This window comes from Falco punctatus, assembly GCF_963210335.1.
Source record: "Falco punctatus genome assembly, chromosome: 9".
In the NCBI taxonomy this organism is placed as follows: domain Eukaryota; kingdom Metazoa; phylum Chordata; class Aves; order Falconiformes; family Falconidae; genus Falco; species Falco punctatus.
The window spans coordinates 27545716-27568321 of record NC_137589.1 but is presented as its reverse complement, the minus strand read 5'-3'; the positions used below and the strand labels follow the sequence as shown (position 1 = coordinate 27568321).

Below are 22606 nucleotides of genomic sequence, written 5' to 3'. Positions count from 1 at the left end.
ATGGAATATATTGATGAATTTAAGCCATAATTATGCTAGTATTAACAAATACTTAACATCTGACTTCTAATCAGTCATACCAGAATCAAGATGTATTTAACATTTGTAAAATTAAGTATGTATTTAATGTTTGCAAAATTGGTGTTTGAGGGACTGATGTCTTCAAAATTAAAGATCTGATATGTGTGCAACAGTATTTCCCAAACTATTTAGTCTTAAGGGAGATTTCTGTCCTCAGCAAACAGAGTAACTTTTACCTTAGAGTGATCACTTACGACGTTTTTAAGTTAAGATACTGAAGGAAGGACTGGTAATTACCTTCAACGATTCTGTTGTGGACAAGAGATAATTTCAAATGCTGGGTTCAGAAACTCTTTCCTTTTTCTCCATGTCTTCATACGAGTTATCTGTTAGCTTTGAGATGGACAGAGTACAGGAGCCAGGTGAAGTCTTTTCAAGAACATTTTTCCCTTTACTGTTGCTAAGATCATTCATCTGTTCTGTTCAGATCTTGTAATGGGATCCATTTTGCCTGTGGAGGTTCCCAGCAAGGACAGTGCGGATCTCTAGAAGTGGCTGTTCATGAAGGAATGAGTTCCATACACCTAAAGTCCCAAATTAAAAAACATAACTTATATGTCCACAAACCACCATCCATGTGTGTACATATATATATATATATGTGCATATATGTATGTATGTGCATGTGAGTGTATATATATACACACTAAGACAAAATGTAAATATTGCAGATGGGGCTCTAACCATTGTTTCAACTTGTTTATTCTGAACAGCTATAGCATGCTTCAGTGGAATGTGTTGGTCTTTTGCCATTGACTTCAAAGGAATCAGATTCAGACAGCTAAAAAAGCAAAGTTTTTAAACCAATATTATTTAAAAAGCCTGGCTTTGAAAGTCATGATATGAAGCTCAGAGTTTACTCTCCCCTATGTAGAAATAACCTGTAGGGGGGAGAATGGGACCTTTAGATAATTAATTATTCAGTAAGTCTTAAGCAGCTCAATAGTGCTTTTTATCTTCAAAGTGCTTTTAAAACATTAACTGAGTAATCCTCTCAATCCTCTGAAGTAAATAATTTGGTATTTATTATCCTGGTGAAGAACTGCTATCAATTAAAAGGAAATGCTGAAAATAGTACTTTTAATTTACATTTTTTTAAATAGGAAAAAAATGCAAAAATCTCAGGCTGTGAAATTCCATTCCCTCAGTACTTACTCCATTTCAAAAGTTATTGCTCTAAAGGAAAAACATAATCTGTAAGACTGCCCACTGCCAGAGATGGAAAACCTACTGCAGAAAGTAGCTGCTGCTGAACTCTACTTCTTTCCCAGACAATTGTACTCTTAACTGAACTTTTCTGGCACATGCTTCATATAGCTTCACTGTCATGTATTGTCCTGATTTGCAGCAGGATGATTTGACTGCAGACTCCTACAGTGGATGAAATTTAGTATAGATAAATGTAAAGCAGTGCACCTGAGGAAAAAAACCCAACAACCCACAATCAAAGGATAGCTGGAAGAAAAATCTTACCAAGTGTGAGTAAGATCTGGTGGTTGCTGGACATGTAGTTCTATAAAAACATCAGCTTGATACCCAATATAATTTAAAAAATTAAATTAAATGCTAAGAATTATTGGGAAATGTTCAGTGGGGTTTCCTTTTAGGTATATATTTCAGTGGACTATCTCACCATTCCTGTATATTTACAATTACATACACAAATGGACTGGAGAATAAGTGTTTTATACAGGATTTCAGGTTTTGGTCTTATTTCTTAGCAGTGGAATTAAGCACATTTTACACAATGTTTTTCAAGCAAATAGGCTTTCTCTAAAAATTGTCAGAGTACTACACATACTCAAGCCTCTCAGATTTACTACTGTATTAAAAAGACTGAGGAAGAAGGTAAGCTTAGATCACATCATCCAACAGGTATGTTTGCATTAGAGAACATCAGTGTCACTTTAACTTAACTACCTTCAAACTCCTGCAAAATGCTGAACGCACAATACCAAAATACTAGCTAATGGACTCCTGATTGATACTAGTGGTCATATTAGCACTGCTATTCTATGTTTATGGGGAAATGAAATATAAAAAGTGACATGGAATATTACATAATTAATGTATATCGTATTCTTATCAACACATCCCTAATGCTAATGTATGTGCTAAATTTCTGAATATTAGCTTTACACCCATATGCATGGTAGAAAAAGGCAGGCACTTAATCTTTTTCTATTATAATATTTTATTCTTGCAAAATCATACCTTTCCACATCTACACTGAAATTGGGAAAAAAAATATTATTCAAGAGAACTTTTTTTCTGATGTTAAGTTTGCAATTGAGTTTATGGCTAAGCTGAGTGTCAGGTTTATGTTTCTGTTCTATGTCTTTACCTGTCCTCCTGAATGATGGCAAAGGACAGCAGACCAGGACAAAGAAATGAAAGTCTGAATAAGATACTAAAGATGCTCGGGATAATTGTTATCAGGAAAAACATGAATTTACTTCATTCCTGGAACCCAGTTTTTATGTAGTGTAAATTATGTGATAATTCTGGTAAGGAGATGGTTTAATTTTCCCTTCTGCTGATTATTGAGGTTAAATATGTCAAATAATACCTTTTCTCAGGATAATGTGACTGATTATCTGGTTAAGGATTTTTCCCCATTTTGGAAAAAAACCAACAACAAACCATGTTGATCAGAGATACTCTAAAAGAATGTGGATGGATAGGAATGCCAGGAACTCAGAGTCCTTTGAATCCTTGTTTCACCACATTTCAGTAAGAGCTTCAGGCAACAGCAGAATCCATACTCTAGGTTAGTGATGCTAGGTCTGCTTTGTCCTAAATGTCCACAACGAATGTGCCATAAAAGATGGTTATAAGAACTTCATACACAAAGTAGAATATTGTCATTTAATATAATAACGTGAAGCATCCTCATAAGCAGATCCAGCTTCTATGTAACTTGGGGATGCCCTTCACTCTTGTGCTCATGTTATGGGGGGAGCATTCCCTGCGTACTCCTAGTTCTCAGCTTGCTACTTGAGATAACATTTGGACAAGCATCAGTACTGATTCTGTTTGAGTTCTTGAGATGCTCTAGGCATTACTGTCAAATCTTTTTTTAAAATCTAAGGATAATATAAAACTTCAAAAAATCTAAGAAATATATAATCTTTTTGGAAAAGGTGTTAATCTTTTTTCATGGATTATAATGGTTCTTGTTTATGAATTTAGGTGAACTCTTGAGTATTTCAGACTTGTAAGTTTTCTTTCTGTTGCTCTTGCCGCTGTGTATGTAAGGGTTTTCAGGGTCTACTACCGGGTTTTTTCCTCCCTGAAAATTAGTTAAATTAGAAAATTAGTTAAAACTGTCCATGTTTCCAATATTTACTGTTATTTATAAATGTATTTATGATTTATATATACGTATATTAAATATATACATATTTATACATATTCCTTAACATTGTAATTTTTAATTCAACATTTATTGCTACCTCCACAAAGACTTTTTCCACCAAAACCATATTGGCTCCAACATTTTCGTAAATGAAATTATTTTGATTAATATATCAAAAACCTGTAGACATTTTAGTAGAAATTGAAAGCACCCCATTATGTAAAAGCCTGCAAAACGAAAGCAGTTTAAATTTTAATGGTAGGAAAATTGTGTCTTTTTCCCCCACAGATTCAAGTGTAGCAACTGTAATTGATAACAAGCAAGATTCTAATTAAATGTTAGCCATTAAAAGGAAACCACAACGGGTTCAGCTCACATCTGAAATTTATCTACATTTTATTTTCAACTCCACAGTTGGTTTGCAAGCTAAACTTTCCTTCAATTCCAAACATTCTGAAAGAAGGACCAGAATAAAGAATTCCTCAGAGACCGTCATTCCTTGCAGTCTGCTGGTCTAAGTCTTACTCCAGAACCAAACTGTATGCTGTTAAAGGTTTTACTGTTTGAAAGCTTTAGTTATTAAATCTGTCATCCCCAATACAAAATTAGGAATAAGGTTGCCAATTTATAGAGGTGTTAAAAGTATATTCAATCTAAAACTTCAGTGAATGAAGGCTTTGAAATAATTAGGCTTCAGAGAAAAGGATAAACAGAATTAAATCTTCTACAATTTTAAATAACTGAGTTTTGCAGCAAGAAGAAATCAGTGAAAAACTATCAAACATGCCTCATATCAAATGGAATAATTTGATGTTGGGAGAGAGGTATACCTCTTAAACTGTTGGAGAAAGGAAATAATTTTAATATACTTGTGTTTGGGATATGCATGTCCGTTCACACCTTCCACATACCCTTCAAAGAAGAATACAACTAAAGAAATATTCTTTTTGAAGTCATCAGGAGAAGTTTCAGTGGTCCAAAACTAATAAAATAAAATAATAAAATAAATGTATAAATAATGGATATGTTTCATGTCAAAAAGTAAGGTATTTAGTGCTTGGCATGTTTTTTTTTTTAAAACCCACATTTTCCCTTTGAACAACTGTTTCATTCTCCAATGAAGCATCTGACACTTTCTGCTATTAAAGTTATGATGCTGAATTAAAAGGACTCACTAGTTCACTCAGTCACCGAAATTTCCATTACCCAAAACTAGAACTCCCACTGTCCTTTAGAAAGTTCAGATCCTAAACAAAACAGTGACAATAAGGCTCTTTTTTAGCAGGTACTCTGACAAGAAGAAAAAGTGTGTATATTTATTTATACTGTAGCAATGAGAGCTAAGTCTTAAACTAATAGAACCAATGATAATGTTTAAAAAGAACTTGCTCAACAATGGGGGAATTGATTCACCATGAAAAGACACTTCAGGAGAATATTCCATGGACAGAGTTATAAAATATTCATGGGGTGCCTCTACATCCAGCGTGTAACTAGGATACTGTTTCTGGAGATGCCATTACAGAAATACAATATTCAAAATATGAACATTTGGTAATCAAACGCATGGCAGTGTAGTACTTACATAAGAAACATGATTTATTCCCAAGGAAGGATATTAATTCTAAACACAGGGCTTCCAGACTTTCTGGAAGACAAAAACATGAGAGATACAGGAGGGAAAGTAGAGCTCTGTGTATCAGGAGAAAAATCAGAACTGAAAAATTGCTATAGTAAGCCTTGGAGAAATATAATGAATCAATCTGGGATTAAGCTCCTAGATAGGAAAAAGAATAAGGACAGCACTAGGGAGGTTGTACAGACCTCCAGGGCAAGAAGAGACATGAGAATAAAATTCTGCTTAAAGATGAGGTGAGAAAAAGAAGGTAAAAAAAAACCATAAGACTATAAGAATTCATAATTCCAACCCTCTAATTACCAAAAAACCTCAGAGACACAGAGGAGGAGAAATATGGGAATGAAGATGTAGTGAATGATTACATCTGAATTAATTAGGGACACAAACATGTGAGTGCAAAGACCTACTGCCAAGCATATTTGTTTGGCATGAGCTAGTGATGAGGATGATGTTAATGCTTTTAGAAAATTGAAATAATTTTGCAAAAGAATTGTAATGTAAGGAGATGATAGGCTTTCTGTATCTCAGTACAGTAATACATGAAATAAAACCTTCAAAGAAAGCCAGTTCTGAATTAATTTACATAGGCCAGCTGAAAAAAAAATAGGAAAAGAAGTGCTGAGTAATGGACATGAAAGACAAATTCTTTGTCTCTGTAAAATGGTGCAGCTCCATTAACTTTTTCACACAGTTCAAGACAGGAAGGATCCATTAGATCATCCATTCTGACCCTGTACATCATAGGTCATTAAATTTCATTTTCGATTGTACTCAGCTCAGTAGTTTATGTTTAACGTATTACAGAAAAAACATCTAGTCTTGATTTGAAGGCAGAGAGATGGAGAATCAAACACTACCCTTGGCTTTTTGCTCTAAAGGTTAAATACCATTGCTGCTGTGAAATTGTGCCTTATTTCTTATTTGAATTTGTTTGGCTTCAGCTTCCAGCCAGGAGTTCTATTACAAGATATTTTTTTCTGCTAATCTTTTAACACAGTATATTTTTTTCTTGCACTTCTAGATAATAAGCAAGTCACTTCTTTGGGAAGCCATACAGAACAAGTTCTTTTTTGTCATGCTTCTCTATAAGCCAGTTTTCTCCAGCTTTAATAACTTCTCTCTTTTTGAACCCTCCCATTTTTAGCAACCAGCACCCACTACTTCTTGTACTGGTCAAAGTAATGTTACTTCTCTACCCATGGTCATTCACCCCTTGTGTATATTTTACATTAGTCATTTTCACAAAGCATCATTTCAAAATTCAGTTTGAGCTGCACATCTATTGTGTCTTTTGAGGCACTGAAGATCAGTGAAGTTGTCTATGTTTCCTATATAATCAAGACACAAAGACAGGTTCCTTTATAGGATGACCCATATTTCAGGTGAGTTATGTCCATTTACCTCATAGAGAAGACAGAGCGACTGAGGTCTTCATATGGAAACACTTTAGTATTAATAAAACACTGTAGGACTAGGAGATATACACAAAGACAATTCAGCTCTCTACAATGTACTTGGAATTTTATTACTTTCCTGGTAATTTCAACAATGAGCAGGAGGAAAGCAAATTCTTCTAAACTTGTTACCCGTTTCTCCTTTGGCTGTACCTGCTCTCCACCATTGCCTCTGTATTTTGTAGAGGGCTGTCTGCAGATTCTGAGGAAAAGGATTTCTGTAATTTTTGATGAGGAGTTTACCAAAAATCATGAAAAATTTGTTAATCTCCTCCTTCTTGTCTATCTGTAATTATTTCCTCTTTGCCTGCGTTAGAAATAATAGTTTCAGGAGCAAGGATAAAAAACACAATCCAACCCTTTACTTATCTTTACATGCATACTTACTACTTACTTCCAAACCACAGGCAGTACCACCAGGCATTCACACTTCAACCGAGACATTAATGTTGCTTTAGCACTTAATATAAAATATTACAGGCCATCGATTCACAGTATGCAATGCATATTGTTGTTCCATAAAGAGAGCTTGTAGAGCTGGCTGATTCTGTATACACATTTATTTCTACTGATAATTTTTCCTAACTCACTTCCAGCTCTGTTTTGCTCCATCAGTCAGGGTTATGAAGGCATCTATAACTCATGAAAATAAAAGATATATGATGAGTTACCTTTATGTAAAATGTGTTAATATATTTAACTTGTATCATTTGGGTTTTTCCTTAGAAGAGGATATAATTTTGTTTATGACATATCAATGAATTTAATTCTTGTACTGCATGTTAAAGTAATGATAAGGCAGCTCCACTCATACCTATTTCTATCACCAAATGTGACTATGTAAATAAATATTAAACAGATTTTCTTTTTTCAACAATAAACTCCAAAACAATGTGGATCAAGAAATCTCTCATCAGGCTGGAAAAAACTGCTACCCTAAGCATTTCCCCAAATGACCTCCTCTTTATTCATTGAGTCTTACATTCTGATTTTGTCATTTAGAATATTTTCATCCTTCTCAAACAATTATCTTTTCTTACATGCTCAACTAAATGGTGCCTGGAAATGAATCAAGAAAAAGTCAGTGCATTTTGTGATGTTTTTCTGTGTTTTATTTTGTTTGTTTTCTTTTCCTTGATTCATCAGAAGCTATCCATTTATTTACTTAGAGACCTTACTAAATCTGCCAAACACTATTAAATTGCCATCTTATAAATTAAACAACATAGTGTTTACATGCCCTGCAACAAGCCTTTGGTCCTACCCAGGCAAAATCTTGAGCTTTCTAATAAACCAGTTACAGTAATGAGACCAGATAGCTCAGCTCAAGACGCTGAACTTGTCTGTCCTTGGGTCAGTTTCTATTGTCTCATAATTCAATTCAAGCAGCCTTTGGATGACCACAATTTCAGAGTGCCAATATAACAGTGGTAAGACTGATGAGCGTAAGAAGGATCGGTAAGCACTGGGCCTGCCTACTGAGTGTTTAGCTTTTTTTCATAGCAGGATCCCTGTCCCCTAGCCAGCCCACAGTCCACAAAGGACAGAGAACTATATAAGTAACCAGGAAATAATCTGTCTTAGAGTTTTAAAATTTTGTTTAGTGATAATGATTGACCTCCAAACCCCCATAACTATGTCTATCAAGCCCTATGCCGCCGATCTTTGCTGGTGTGATAGTGAAAGAAAAATAGGATGTGGCTGAGGTGACTTCTGTCCAAATCAGCTTTTAGAAATATCATTTCTTGAGGAATATTCTCTGTGAATTTCTCCAATGAAGATGAGAGAAAGTAGTTGCATCCCCTTCATAAAAATAGAAAGTCCCCTTATTTGCTAAGGTGATGTATTTGTCTGAATGTTTAGGCCAACTATGGAATAAAACATCAAGAACAAGACTAAAACCTAAAGTTATAGATAATGAAAATATACAATGAACTTGTAATTTCAAATTTGTAAATAAATTGAAAATATTATATGAACATATGTTTTTTTCCTGAAATGGTCATCGATAAATTAAGTAGTTTTATTACCACAATTGATATTGCATCGATTTATATAATCTTGCCCATTTTAATTTAGTGATGTAATTAATTTTTATACTCTTTACAAATACTAATTATTACTTAAAGATTGTTGTTCAAAGACCATCATTACTAACAGCACAGAGCAATATTATATACTGGTAAGGCTTTCACTTCAATTTCTTGTCTTTGTTAGCACAGTATATTTTTGAAGAGTGCTTAGACACTGTTGACTTTTCTCATTGATGACAAGCATCATTTAAAAGACAACAGAACATTATTCACTGACATTCTACTCAAAGTCACTTAAGATCTGCAAGATGTAAATGATGAGTTCTGGTTAATTTTTTTTTTTTTTTCTTCCATAACTTTCTTGATCAACATTGCCTCAAGCACTTAGCGAGTTATCTGCAGAACTCTGAATGCAAAGTACTGGAAGTAGGAAGTTGCTAAAATAGAAAAGTGTCATTTTCATACTGCAGATATTCTTCCTCTTGAGAGAGGGATGGGGAATACTGTACTTCTGTCTTTCAACAAAGAAGTATTTGCTATTGTGCCTCTGGACAGTGTAGAGGTTTTCACTCATGGGACAAAAGTAGGTTTTTGCCAAGTATGCTTGCAAATTTCATTCCACACTCCAATCTCTTTGTAAACAAAAAAGGAATTGTGCTTACAGGAAAAACCAGAGGAAGAGGAGTTTGGGATAATGTTTCTGTTGGAGTACTGGGCTTTCCATTACCCATTTTTAGCATGTAAGGAACATCTCTGGATGAACTTGGTCTGGGGAGTACAAAGCAGATTCATAACCATCTTAGCTATTCTAAGTTGTTTCAGACCCTGGATAAATTGTAGACAGAAGGGCAAGTAGTTGACTTTTTAAATTAATTCTTTGCCCTTTATTTTCCCCTTCTTTTCCTCCCAATTTGAACTGTAAAGAGTCTGAGAGGATCTGATCTGTGGTTCATGTATGTTTTGATGCTATCATACAAAACATAAAATTTCACGTCGATCAGAAGCAAACCACAAGCTTCTTTTTAAAGACTGGAAAACACTTTTTTTACTCTTAAGATTTGGGTCAGATGTCACCTACATCTTTCCAGGTAATTAGCAATGAGAAATAGCATTGAAAAAATAAGTAGGTAGGAAGTATTTCAGAACATGCCTCTAAGGGATAACAATAATTTAATAAGGCATAACTAGCATAGTACAGCATAGGGAAAATTCTACCCACCTAACTTTGTGGATATTATAGTGGAACTTGGAAATTTTAACAGCAGATGACATTACTTATTTATATTTTTAGAAAGCCTTTGATGAAGTTCCTAATGACAAAGTTCTATTAACTATAGAGTTCTACAGTCAGATAGTGAGGATCAGTTAGTATCTAATTAAAACAGTAAAAAACCCAGCCCAGTGATCTAGCTCACTAGACACAGTTCTTGTTCTTTTGAGGTCAATCTTCAAGTCACTTTTTTTTTTTTTTTTTCTAAAGCAAACATACACTAACAGAGGAAGGGTTTTCTTCTTCACCTCAATGTAGGAATCTTTAAAATAGGGTGACTAAGCTTGTTGCCTAGGATCTGTTTGTAGGTATTTAAGGTGGAAGTGATGAACCTTCTGGCATCTCCTTTTTCTCCCCAATAGTTACCAATGGAGCTTTGGTGACTAACAGAATAACAAATAACTTTCACATAGCTGAATTAAATCAGCTAATGAATCCAGCCTTGCAAACCCTCCCCAGTCTTCAGTTATTCAGCAATCACCAAGTCAAATTAGTATCAATAAGAATTATTCCTATTGATTTTTGATTTTATTTATCTGTGTGACCATCTTCCATCTTCAACGTGGGAGACACAGATGACATAGTGGTACAAAAGAGTTAGAGTACTGCAAGATGCAATTGAATTTAAGTGGTATTATTTAGGTGAACAAACAGTACACTCTACATTTATCAGAGCAGAGCATATTCCACTAGTATTTGGCTATATCTGAATCTAAAGGAAGAAAGTGCACCAACTCTTCTGTTACACAAGGAATTAAACTTGCTTTCAAGGAACTGGTGCTTCTAGGAAGAAAATGTACAATCTATAGATGAAAGTTAATATGATTACAAAAAATTCAGGGCTGTGCTTCTGAAGAAACTAAGATTGTCCTGGGAAGAAACAAATTCATTGTATCACAGTATTAGAAACAACACTGCAATGTTTTCAGTAAGAGAGTTCAATAGGCATAAGGAAATGCTGGAGAAAAACTAACTTGGGCCATGTGTTACATAGTTCTTTACTGATCACTCTGAGCAGTGCAGTTTAAACAAAGATTCTAATTCTAGAATATTTTGGTCTTGAGTCTAAAATATGAATCTTAAAAACTAGATTGCAAAAAAGAAAAACCATGTGGAACTAAGATCAAAAAAGTATATGTAGTCTTCAGAAAATTTTACTACATTATGGGAGTCACTATGTCTAAGTTGCTCAAATTACTGGTTTTCATTACAAGCAAAGAAAGTGGTCTACAGAATTTTGATGCAAAAGTAATTGTCAATGCCATCCATTTTAGCTTTAATTTGAATGTAGAAAAAAAAAAAAGTCCCACAAAATGGAGAAGACAGTTGATGGACCGTCCTGTAGCAAGTGCTTTCTTTAGTTATCACTGATGGATGAGATCTATAATATCTTGGGAAATTGTTTGGATTCTACTTATAACTTTACTAATCATTGATAATGATAGTATTTTTAAATTTGACAGAACAGGAAAAATGACAAAATTCCTTAACGTGACTGTTGAAAACTTGCAATTTCACACAACATCACAATAAATTGAAACAAACTTATAGATGATCCAAAGGCCTTCTGAATTACCAGTAGAAGATTCAGCTATTTTCTAATTTACAGTTGATTTATTTAAAATTTCTGAAAGTGCAGAATTACTCCAAAACTCTGTAGGGGAAATACTAGCAAAGGAAATTTCCAGATATACAAACCAATCTAGTGTCTAGGCAGTGGTCTGACAAAACTGTCAGAACATCAAGGTGCTGATAATTTCTAAGTGAAGTAGTCTTCCCATCTGCAGTCAAGCAAATAAATCACCAGAATTTGGTGAGATTTCTCTGTCACCTCTATCACTAGGTGCAGTTTTAAAATACACTGAAACACATCTAATGGCAGGATGCTACTGCTAGTTTCTGCTTTTTCTGTCCTTTGTCTAATATTCAGATCCAGTCCATCCAATTTATGATCACACATGGACTCATTCTGTAACCAATTTAATAGATAAAAGATATCTCAAAAGCACCCCAAACATTTGTTTTCCATGAGATCACTAAATTGAGGGGGAAAGGAGGGGACAGCACAACTGTCCATTTTGAGGACAGACTATTGATAGGCAGGTAGATTTCAGGGGCATCCTATCGCTCCTGAAACAGAATTACTCTTTCTCAGTGTTAATACTTGGATACTCAAAGTGATCTGAACATTTAAACTTCTACTAGTACCTTCCATCACCTGCTGAGCACCTTTCAGCTCTCACTGAACAACAAGAGATGAAGAAACTCAGTACCACAGAAGGTAAGACTCCCACTGAGCCAACAGCTGAGATCTAAGACTTTAGAAACAGCAGTCATTCATGGACTTCCAGTCTGTAGGTGCTCTGATTTCATCAGAAGTTGTGCCCAAGTTAACAATTCAGCCTGCTTATCCCTAAGAACATCCTTTGACATACTAAGCACCTGCGTCTCCTTGTGAGGCTGGCGTCACACTGAAATACAAAAAGGAAGCATTGTCCTTTTGAACCCTGAACCTATACGTTTTAACAGATAGGCAAGTCTTAGGTCCTACAAAGAGGTATTTGTGTGACTGTGCACGCAGGTTTACACAGGGAGAGAAGCAGGTAACAGGAAATAATGGGAAATAAACTGATTTTTTACTAACCTTGTTAGCAAACTAAACACATGCTGTTATTTGTATCAGAATACACCCACAAACTAACGAGATCCAGCACATTATTATACAACACCCCAAGACTGCTGGAAGTTTGCAAAATAAATTAAGACACAAAACTTGCCCCAAAGGCATTTACAGTGTAATTTTAGATATTACACAGGGTAACACAATGACAAAGAAGAAAACTGAAGACAAGAATGATAGATGGTGTCATGGTTTGCATGTTTTAATGATTGCTTCAGATACTTTAAATATAATTATTCCCTTTCTCCTCTAGCTCTTTTAATGCTACCCCTCTTCTTTGAATGATACCAGTTGGTGTGCAGACACAACCAAAATAGAAGTTTTTAGCTGTACATGCTCAAACAGGTGAGCTGTTTGTCTTCAGTCTCACTATTTTTTGATGTACCGTTGTTTTTCCTCCAAAATTAGAACTCTGACACAGCCATTTCTGTTAATATGATTGCAATCCCATCCAGCTTATTGTTTACATGGAATGGAAAAAGCATTTAAAAACTATAAATGCATTTAATTAGGTGCAAAATATGGAATTGTTCAGGAAAATAACTAACAAAACATTTACAATGTATCTGCTTAGTTTGAGGCACCAGAAACTTTTATTTGCCTTTCACATATTTATTAAATATTGCTTAAATATTCCTTAAAACGTCTCTAACTTCTTCCTTACAGAATCATTCTTTCTTTGCATACAATAATATTTTTGCCTTTTAAACATTTTAATAAAGCAAATCTGATATTGATTTAGCAACTGAACAAAAATACCATACATAAACCAATTGTGTTTAAATTCAGTATTAAAAAAATATGACAGAATTGATATGCAGAAGTCTTATTGTATTTATAGTCTTATCCTAGAGTGTATAAGGCTAAAAAGTACTTATCCTCATTCTGTATTTTCTAGTCCAACTTTTTATTTCTAGCTGTGTTTGAAATTGGTGGGATGACTGACAGATCAAATAAGTAATTCCAAGCAAAAAAATGGCATCAATTGTGCTTATTTTGGACAATTTTCTCGTTGTCATCTAACTAGTAAAAGAAAGAGATAGATATTTGTGAGAATTTAAAAATGGAAGGCAGACAAAGAAGATAGTAGATCAATAAAGAAATCAGTAATGAAAACAAGCAAAGAACACACTTTTGAGTATATGAGTATGAGTACTGAAAAGCTTCCAGAAATTCCATTTTCAGGTGATGTACAGAAAAAGCTAGATAAGGTAAAAAGAAAAGATAGCAAAGTATGAAATTGGAGTTATATATGTATTTTGCAATAAAAAATGGAAAGACACAGAAAACAATTCAAGCCAAATCTACAAACTTATGTAAGAAAGGGAAAAGGGAGGGAAGCATCTATATGAGAACCCTTGTTAGTGAACTCAGGTGTTGTGATCTTAGACTTCAGCCGAGACCATTATAAACCCCTTTTTTAAGAATTACATTGCTCACCTTAACTGAGCTGCTATCAGTTTTGGAATCCAAAGCAAGCCAGACAGGACAATGACAACACATCTGTTCACTGCTCTGCTTTTTGCCGTTTTCCCTCTGAATACATGGATTCAGCAAACTCAGGAATAGGTTGCTCACCTTCAAAGCACTCTATAGATTTGGAACACATTATCTGAGAAGTCATGTATGTTTGCAAGCATATCTATGTAGCAAAATAAAAAATGATGCTTCAAAGATCCTTTAGACAGTAAAAAGCCAAGTTATAAAATGAAAGTGTAGCTCAGTATGGATTCACCACCTCTGATTTGGAAGCAGGACAGAGTTATGAGAGTAACCATGAATATTCTATACCCTTTTGAAAACAGTTTCTTGGACTACATGTCAATAGTACAAGAGGCACACAGCCATACCAATAGGTCTAACCTGCCAACCATTCAAGGAAGGAATTGCCTGGAGGGTACCACAGCTCCTTTCTGGCCCTTTTATGCAGGTTATGTTTCCACAGAAAGTAGAGTGCATGAAAAATGGATGGTATACCCTGAGCTTACCTAAACAAGCAGGTGAGCTATAATGGATGTCTGCATTTGCAGTGAGGTGCTACTGAGACCAGCAGTTTAGATATTAACCAAGACACCTGGATGTAGCACATATTATACACTGTTATGAAGAAATATAGTCACAATGAATGATTCATTTCAGAGGAAACTTTTATATTAATTTAAAATTGTGCACATGACTAACTGGTGGTCTTGAACAGATGAAAGCCCTGTGACTAGGGATGGTAGAATCTAGCCAAAGTTACCGAGTGAAAAAAGTAAGACAAAGTATTAAAAAAAATCTGTAGGCAATTTTTATAAGAGTGAAAGCAATTTTTTTAATGGCAAAAGTAGTTCCTCCAAAATACTGATCTAGTACAACACCAAAAGCCTACTTAAACACTGCACTATGAATAGTAAGTAGGTAATTCACAGTAAAGTTCAGGCAATCAACACACCTTTGAAATGAGAATATAAATAGAAAGTACACTATATGAAAATAAGTCTTTTGTGTATCATTTAAAACATGCTTGGAGTATCTTTTTAAAATGCCTGATTTAATTCACAAATGGTATTAGGAAAGAATACTTAGCAGAAAATAAACAACTTGTCTATATCTGTATATTCATGGACAAATAAATGCTAAAGATGTGCAACATCTTGTAGCATAAATTTATAAAGCATGGAGCCAAGTGTAATTTGCACACAACAGAGAATACTGGTAATCTCAAGTCTCTTAACTTCTACTAAATCAAATATTTATTTTAAGTGCTCTGCTGGGAAAAGCTTGAATCATATGTGGCAAATCTAGTCCATTTCCGGGGCTTTTCTTTGCAGTGGTAATCAAGTCTTTTTATGTCCTCAAGATTTTTAAACATTGCTGTATAATTTAATTCTTTTATCTTGTCTGGGTTTTTTTCTGTGTTTTTCTTAGGTGGTATTAATTCTCACAGGTTGTGAATTGAAAAGAATGAGATCTATGTGGCTTTGCTGCCAGACTGAGAAAAATATCTCTGTGTACTCTGGATCCTTGGCTAATTGTTCAAAAGTTGTGAGGTGGAATCTGATGGCATGAAACACATGGCCACAAAGTACCTGAAGCCAAGAGCAGTTTTTTGCAGGGGAATAATTGTATTGAACTAAGCCAATTGAAACAAGACTATAATTTTGATTATATGAAGGGATAATGATGGAAGTTCAGGATAGCATATGCTAATATTATTTCTTCCAATTAACTAGAATAATTTTTTCCACCATAAAATTGAATACCATTCCATGAGTGTTACATACAATATAGCATAGAGTTACTTTCATATTGAGATCAAATCTAAATTATTTAATTATTGATATAGTAGTCAGTGGAGCAGAAATAGTCTATATACTAAAGTTCCATCAACATGATTAAAAACCAGAGGTGGGTGAGCTGGGAATATATTTCACCTACTGCTCTCATAACACTTCCTGTCATTTCAAGTTGCAAATAACCAAATGAATTTTCACAGGCAATTAGTTGTTAGAAATACCTGTGAAAGCAAGCATACTCCCAGTGTCTCCAAGTAATTTAGACCAGCAGGTGTTGAGGCAGCGGTACATCTTCAATAGCACACAAAAAACTTCCATGGTGCCATTGGTAAGACTAAAAGAAATTAATTTCAGGAGGATAAGATAGCCTATTGTTTCTGTCTTGCATTTAGTGAAGAAACAACCAACTACAAAAGCTACTCACACAAAAGCCATACCACTCTTTGGAGCCTGGTAAGCCCTTCTCCTCAATGAGAAGACATTTCACAGTGCAGCACTGGGTGTTAATTACACCATAAAAGAGTAACCTAATAACACACAGAACTTTATTGCAAGACATGTAAATCATTGAGATATGATTCTGCTTTGTTTCTTTAAGTACAGAAAAGTAAAAAACATGGAATTTTTATTTGAAAACAACAAGATGGTATGGTACTGTCATACAAAAACAGTGAAAAAATTATGAAAAATAATTTTTCAACATGTTTAAACTTAAATATATGCAGATATGTGCTTGCATACAGAACACTTGTATAAGGACTGTTGTGATCTTGTGGTTTGTGCAGTGTCAGATTCATGACAACACTGTGAAGTTGAACTGTCATCCTACTTCCTGTTATGCTACATATTTTTAAAATCATAAAGAAGCACTTCAGTGTGCATCTAGAAGGTATCTGTAATTTGCAGGTGACTGAAGTCAATCCAAGTTCAGAAATTTGCCCAGACATTGTTCCATCCCTCATAGTAAGTATAAAGAATTTTTAGAACCAGGTTTACCTCCAAGTAAAAAGCTGATTTTCTAAAATCAGCCACTGTCCAAAGATGACAGTGATTTACCTAGAATCTGGAGCTATCTGGATCTGGCTGAGTAATATCCATCTGACAACTTATGACAAAATAGTTGGTATATCATTTGACAAATGGTATAAACATTATTCAATTGAATAATTTGTACAGTCTTCTGTTAAAATTAGTTGATAGCCACAAAAAACATTTCTAATTATTTTAATTTAAAAAGTTTTAAACCATTATGTTTCCTTTGGAAAGTTTTATAGCTATATCCTTTGAAAATTTAATCAAAATATACTCAAAAGCATTTTATTTGGAAAACGAAAAAGCCTGAGATTTTAATCTAGATTCTGTAGATATAATTTGTTTTGAGATACAAATAATAGATATGGACTGGATAAGTAATCTTCTTCATGGAATAGAGTCAAATAAGGTTTTGATACAGCATAGATGACCCCAGGAGAAACTGTTCACTGCTTCACTACATGACTCCGAAGTTCCCATGTAATTTCATTATGGACGGTGGCCCTGGTGTAGTGTAAACAAATCATCAACTATATTTTTATACTGTGCAAATGGTTTGAGATATGTGTCTATATAAACACTAGGAGGTTGGTCAGTGATTCTAATATTCATAAACTGTACAATTAGTCCTCCAAGAAAAAAGGAGCTTATATATTGAAAATGGAAGAAATGTAGGAAATAAATAAATACTATTTTGTTTCTTAATTTAAGGATTTAGCTGAGGCATCAATATTAGCCTAGAAAACCTAGGCTTCCACTGTAGCTGGAAAGAGAGAGTGAGAAGACTCCGAGATAAGTTTGTGGGTGTGCTTACCTTTGAGATGGTTCCTTGCTAGTAGCATGTGTCTTTCTGACAAGCATCAGCAAGGATTTCTGTTTAGGGGTTTTACTTTAATGTCTAAAGGTAGGTAGAATGAATCTGGGTATGGGTGCAAAGTCACCCTGTCGCTGAAGGCCTGGTATGCCTGTATAGAGGCAGCATAAGCAACCTCAGCTGCTGAGGTTCTGCAGAGCAGTTTCCACAGAAACTGTATGTGTGGTAAGACTACAATTTACCAGCCAGAAATAGAAACTTCTCTTACACTGTTCTCTTCTACTTAGTGAAGTGTCATACAGAATCCAAGACAAATGTACTAGCCAACAGGGTGCTAGAATATATCCTTAACAGCTTTCTTTAAAGTCACAAATTGGTACTAGCTCAATAACTATATTTCTTGTATTTCTGAAGTTTAAGTTTTTGTTTAGTTTTTACTTTAAGAAATTGCTGGAAATAATTAGTGAAGTGTTCTGAAATGGAAAGCTCAAGAATTTAAATGTGGAGAAGCTTTGTTTAAAAACTGAAAAAAGCAACCTGAAACTTGTACTATAAATGGTGTTACAATGCTTCAGCTCTAATTGAAAAACCTCTTCCAAATACTGAGAAGTAGATAGCTCACAACAAAGGATGAAAGAAAAGGAATTACCACCAAAGAGGACTGTACCCTGGAATTCAAAAAATGCAGAGAAAAAAGTTAGAAATCACACTAAATTTGAGTTTGCACCAAGAATTAAAGCATATCTTTAAGAGGTTTTTCAGGCAGAAACCTAAAACTAGAAGGAAATAAGAAGGATTTTGATAGAAGATGAAAAGAGCACAGCTCAATAAAACCCTTGAAATTTGGGGTAATAGTTCCTTATAATCTGGGATAGTAATTCCTTACCCTAATTTCCAATAAAACTGCTATAAACGTAAGGGCAAAGGGAAGGTGACTAGCAGAAATGAGGACAAGAAACAAACCGCTTATATATAACATAAAAGCAAAACTAGGCTCAGTACCTCCAGCTGAATAGTGGGGTAAGAGAAATTCCTCATATTAGGGTATTAAGAGTAGTGTCTAACAGTGTGGGCATTGCAAATAAGAGACCTATATTTAAGAACAGGTGAAAAAAACCCAGAAAAAATCTAGGCAATTACAGACTTGTTTGTCAACAGTATGCAAAAAGAATTATACAGCAAGCAGAAAAAAATGGAACAGAGGTTTCATTACTGAAATAAACAGATTTAATTAAATAGATATTCCCACGCTTATTTCTTGAAATGGGCAACTGAAAGTTTTGACATACCAAGGACAGTAGACTTCAGGCACAATTGATACATATGAAACATTATTACTTATAAGTAGAGAATGTACTTACTAGCAGTATTAAGATCACAAGGAATTATCTAATAAAAAAATAAGAAGTAATGTTTTTTCCATATTGATTTTAGCATGACATTTACACTAAGAACAACTCTGCTAGATTTTCACAAAATGCACTATCCACTGCATGTAAAAAAACGAACAATGAAAGCTTAGTATTGCATGAGGGATGATTCTATGTTGCACTATCTCCTAACAATGCAACACTTTCTTCACTATTCTACAAGCTATGGCAATGTAAGCAGTAGAAAAGTATTATTTGCCTGCCTTTCCCATGTAGCCCTCTTACTCTAAAAAAAATTCCAAACCAAAACCCAACCCAGAACAAACCCAAACCAAACCCTTTTACTTTTACCCTGTCATAACACATTACAAATTCTTGTTTAATAAAATATTCCTTTGCGTTTCTTTCCTATGTTCATTCATCACAATATCTTTCTAATCACTTCCTTCTTGGTATTTTTATCTTGCATGTTTATCCTTCATTTCTTAAACTGACTTTATTTCCTATTTCTTTTTGTTGTTTTAAAGCCCCATATTCCTATCCCTTCCTTCCCAAAGAAAACAGGAAAGCAAACTTGGCTGCTCTATGTAATTGTCATCAAAATTAAGACACGTTATCTGAGAATTTGTTTACTAAACACTTTTAGTGTTTGTACAAATTGAAATGTATCAGGATGAAGGAAACAAGAAGCAAAAATACTTAAAAGAAATACAACAGGAATGTATGGGAGTTTCTTTCTGTGGAGGGTTGATTGCTATGGCAATAGGATTCAACTGTGTTTAATAAATACACAGATTTACAAAATTAAACAAGAATACCATTCATTCTTTAAGCAAGGAATGACATGTGATACTTTCTTCTAAACTTACTCCATTTACATGTTTGAGTAATTTTTCTCCAAACAGAAATTTATGATTGATATCTGAAAAATAAATCTAACACATAGCAAATATATCCTGATGTCTGTATTTAAGCTATACATTAAAATTCTGTTTCAAGAATTGTAAAATATGCATGTGATTTATTCTTACTAAGAATTGCTAAACATCTTCTGAAGTACAATCAGAAAATTCACATCAACATGCTGTTGAGAATTTCACTCTGCTTTGAAAGCACAGTCAAGTATTTGATTTGTTGGGTCACAGATATATAAATCCAAAATAACATCACTGAGAAAAAAATGCAGGAGAAAGTGCCCTCTTGGGATTCAGTAATCCCTGATCTTTTCCTCTCTGTCTTTCTGATGGTGAAACTTTACATCAGCTCAGACACACAAGAACAACATGCTTTTCAAAAGAAGATAATGATTTATTGATCAAATGATGACCAACATCTCAAGAGTTTCATCAGCTCCAATAGTTAAAGAGAAGCCTGGAATTTTCTGGTAGTTTTGTGACTTATTTAAGGCTGTATTTTACATAGTAAATTCTTCATTTAAATTCTGTATTTTGTTGCATGGGTTATCTCTTAGCTCAGAGTGCTACAGCACTCACTGGATTTGATAGAAATTTCACTTGATATCTGTGGTTGTTAGACTGGACTCCTAAAAATTATCTTAAAAGGGATAAGATCAGTCAGGTTTTCTCATTTCTGTGAAGATGACTGCAATTTTTACATGGTATATTGCTATCTATTAGAAGATGCACTAACAACAGCATATTGCAGGGGCCCAAACATAAATTAATTTAGCTGTAACAGGCTTAGTCTTCTGAGGTCAGAATCTAGCCCATTTTTTTTTTTTTCGAGTAGAAACATACCCTGAACTGTTAACTTTCTGAAAAACTTTACTACCACCACCAACAGTGAACCCTCACAATGCAATGATGGGTATACTAGAACAGACTAAGGACAGATTAAGAGAAGATGAAAAGAACAAATTTAGAGACACCCTCCTCAAATTTTCAGTTAAGATTTTGGTATTAATGCTCTAAGAGACCTTGAGGAATGTCAGTTACAGAAGTACGAAGTCATAAAGCTTAGCTGATTTTTTTTGTTGTAATTTACAGCATCCACAAATCTACAAATATCATATCAGTACAAGGTTTTAGGGGACCCAGAGAAAAATGTTAAGAACTTGATATCAGTTTGAAATGTTGCAATTCCATTTCTATACCATTTCAATATAATTGTTCATCAGCTGCACAGAGATTTCTACATCAACATAAGAGAGATGCAATTAATTCAAGAATTAAACTATTTTGAATAATTTAAATGATTAATTTCAATCAAGAACTGATCACACAGTCTGTATGATTTCTGCTATTATACTTATTTATATCAACAAAAGATATACTAATATCATACATGGAGAAAAGTATTGATTTGTAAGTTTTAGATTTAATCACAATTTATAATCCATTTGACTTTCTGTATGAATACTATTCTAAAAGTATTGTTAAAAAGCTGTAAGTTTTTTTAAATATTAATATCTAAATTTTTTGTAATTCTTAATAAAACCACTTAGTATGTAGCCCAAATAAATACATGAATACAGAGTTAGCCAATTTGGTGAGTTCCTTGAGGACAGCACATGGGATATAAAACTTTTTTCCTGTAATATTACTGAGTTTTCAATTAAATAATAGATGTGGGTTTAAGTAATTATTTCTCCAAATTAGAGGGTTTTCTGCCCTACTATTGTAGTCAGATTCCTTCTTTACCACTGAAATAGAAAAGCAAATACATAAGTTGTATCTACACTGGTAAAAGTAAAAAAAAATAAATAAATAAAAATCCCTTAAATTCATTTAGCATCCTTCATTTTCAAGGTCTTGTAGCAATATATAAGGACGTGGGGAATGCTAAAATTTAAAATTGAAGTTTAAAGAGCAGTAAGGATATATGTTTAGAAATAGAGCAAAAATGTTCTAATTCTTCTGCAGGAGCTTTGACTCCTCTATTACACATCACCAAAATACTAAGTGCATGTATGATTCTTAAACAAGATAATTTGATATCAGGGAAAGAAAAGGCAATCCTCATATCATTTGACATAATTTTAAAGGTAATCTAGAAATATAATCAAATCTATCAGTAATCCAGGATATCTTGTTATAAGATAATAATTTTACAGGGACTTACAGTATAAGACAAAAAGCCTCAACGTTTACCTAGCAGCAAAACAAGTTTCAAGAAAGTCCTAAGCTCAAATTCTAGAAATATGTACTTCTGAGTTTTAAGAGTGTTTATGTAACTACTTTTCCTCTCTATTCAATAATTTTAACATTCTTATTTTTTTTATTTTCATGAGTATTCTTAAGTGCTTAAAAAAACAACAAAAAACCCCAACAAAGACTATGCTTTGCATCAATGCCATTTTTTAATTCTCAACAAATCTATTATAAAATATAACACAAAAATTAAGTTACTTTCCAGACCTCAGTCTAGGATTTGTCCGTGTCTGAGTAGCAGGAGATCTGCATAATGGAGTGATATGATTAAGGTACAATTGACTTCAAAGGCACACCTTAAATGATCAACAGTAGGATTTGGAATTTCACTAGTGATTTTGTAACAGCAATGTCCTTTTGCTCTGCTTGATCATCTAAATGTATTTGAACCATTTGGATAAACTACAGCTTACAAGAATTATTATGT

At 33.9% G+C, this 22606-nt stretch overlaps 1 long non-coding RNA gene across 4 annotated transcripts in view; it reads right to left on the bottom strand.

Moving 5' to 3' along the window:
- LOC308069159 overlaps nt 1-22606 on the bottom strand; it is a 76223-nt gene that overhangs the window by 39639 nt on the left and 13978 nt on the right. For all 4 annotated transcript variants that reach the window (XR_013930301.1, XR_013930302.1, XR_013930303.1 and 1 more), the window contains exon 1: nt 319-22606. This exon is cut by the window's right edge and continues 13978 nt beyond it. This is a non-coding gene — a long non-coding RNA (uncharacterized lncRNA). The remainder of the gene's footprint in view (nt 1-318) is intronic.